This window comes from Selaginella moellendorffii, unplaced genomic scaffold (genome assembly GCF_000143415.4).
Source record: "Selaginella moellendorffii unplaced genomic scaffold, v1.0 SELMOscaffold_68, whole genome shotgun sequence".
Taxonomy (NCBI): domain Eukaryota; kingdom Viridiplantae; phylum Streptophyta; class Lycopodiopsida; order Selaginellales; family Selaginellaceae; genus Selaginella; species Selaginella moellendorffii.
Window position 1 is genome coordinate 63,561 of NW_003314329.1, and position 2,500 is coordinate 66,060.

The following is a 2,500-nucleotide window of genomic DNA, read 5'->3' on the forward strand; positions in this document are numbered from 1 at the left end:
TCCGGACTTGGTGGTCACACCAGGAACATCAGTTCATTCAGCATCACATGTAAGTGGAGCCATCACCCATCAAGGACACAACAAGAGGAGCAAACCTTTGTTAAAAATGCATGTGACGGGAGGGAGCAAGAAGTTACATGCTCTTGTGCTATGGAGCGACCGATCCTTTCGCCAGGTAGAAATACATCCCCTGCCCGAGATTCCAAAAGGTCGCTCAATAGCACAGAGCATATGACTTCTTGCTCCCCCATCACATGCATTTTTCACAAAAGGGTAGATGTCTAGAGCATCACTTCCCCGGCTGTGAAGCACCAGCTAAGCCCCCATGCGACTGAGCTCACCCACGTTCAAACACGAGGGAATTTTGCCCGCCCGGATCCGGACTCAACGGTTACAGCACAGCAAGGGGTGTGTGCTTGGGAGGGGGTGCGAACACCCCACTGCCCCAAAACACACACAAAAGCGAGAGGCTAGCCCGAGCTGTGGCGCACCACACATGTTGGTCGTCCGAGTCTCCCGGTTCTGCCGGAGCATTGGCCAGGACCCGTCACAAGCACATGTGTTGCACCACAGCAATAGGTGTGCAGCCCTCTACCAAAGGCACACACCACCCCACATCAGGAGGATTAACTGCCAGCCAGCCCACCACCACCGCACGCAAAGATCCGAGTCTCCCGGCTTTCACCAGGACCCGTCCCAATGCGCATTGTGGTGGCGAGCAGGGAGTGTGATGTTGCAGGTAGCAAAAGCAGAGCCACGAGCCAAAGCCAGAAGCCAAAGCCCACTTTGAGCTCGCCCCGCACGCAGTATACCACGTGAAGAGCACTCGCTCGCCCGGATTCGGACCCGGACTCGGACTCCGAGTTCAACTCGGACTCCACCTCGGCTACCCGACCTCCAACACCCACACTATCCCTACTATACTTTTGGAACCCCCCACAGCCCCCCCCCCCTGGGAGACACACGCTTTGGGCTTTCACCCCACAGCATGTATTAGTGTTCGGGCTTAGAATCTGGAAGTGCTGCGACTTCTGCAACATCAACAATGAAAAAGTGGTCATTTTTTCTTACTTTTTTTTTCCGAGTGTCACGAGACGACTCCTAGGAGCGGATGACACGTGGCACACTGTTCATGCCATGTAACATGTGCCGTTTTTAGTGGTTTTTCAACGTAAGAGTCACGTGACATATTTCGAGCTTGGTGTCATGGTAGTAAATGTAGTGTTGCCAACTCATATTTCGGCTAAAGTTGGATGTTTTTGAGTTGTTTTTTTTCGTAGTAACTTATATCGCCACGTGTTATTCCACGTGCTCTAAAGATGGCACACTGGCTCAATGTATGGAACGCAACACTATGCCATGTGCAAGCGTAGGGTTTAGGGTTTAGGGTAGGGTAGGGTTTGCCACGTGGCATACATTTTGAGCAATTTATATGCCATGAGCTATACCTTTTAGAAGGTGGCATTCAGACGGATGGTTTGGATGAGGTGGCATGCCACGTGGCATACTTTTATGTACTTATAGCATGCCACGTGCCAAACCCTTGGAGAGGTGGCATCTTGGAGGTTGCATGCCACGTGGTAAACCCTTGGAGAGGTGGTACCTATGGATGCCACATGGCAAACCCTTGGAAAGATGGCATCTTCGAGGTTGCATGCCATGTGACAAACCCTTGGAGAGGTGGTACCTATGGATGCCACGTGGTAAACCCTTGGAAAGGTGCATCTTGGAGGTTGCATGCCACGTGGCAAACCTTTGGAAAGGTGCATCTTGGAGGTTGCATGCCACGTGACAAACCCTTGGAGAGGTGGTACCTATGGATGCCACGTGACATAACATTGGAAAATACCTCTTCTGCACTTGTATGCCACGTGACATAACATTGGAAAATACCTCTTCTGCACTTGTATGCCACGTGGCATACCTTAGGCCCCGGACATGTCCGGGCCCAGATATGTGGGTCCCCAGACATGTCGGGCCCCAGATATATCCGGGCCCCGGATATGTCGGGCACCCGATATGTCGGGCCCCGGACATGTCGGGCACCCAGAGATATCGGGCCCCGGACATGTCCGGCCCCGGACATGTCAGGCCCTGGATATATCCGGGCCCGGACATGTCTGGCCCCGGACATGTCAGGCACCCGATATGTCGGGCCCCAGACATGTCGGGCCCCGGATATATCCGGGCCCCAATATGTCCGGCCCTGGACATGTCGGGCCCCGGATATATCCGGGCCCGGACATGTCCGGCCCCGGACATGTCGGGCACCCGGACATGTCAGGCCCCGGATATATCCGGGCCCGGACATGTCTGGCCCCGGACATGTCAGGCACCCGATATGTCGGGCCCCGGACATGTCGGGCCCCGGACATGTCGGGCCCCGGATATATCCGGGCCCCAATATGTCCGGCCCTGGACATGTCGGGCCCCGGATATATCCGGGCCCGGACATGTCCGGCCCCGGACATGTCGGGCACCCGGACATGTCAGGCCCCGG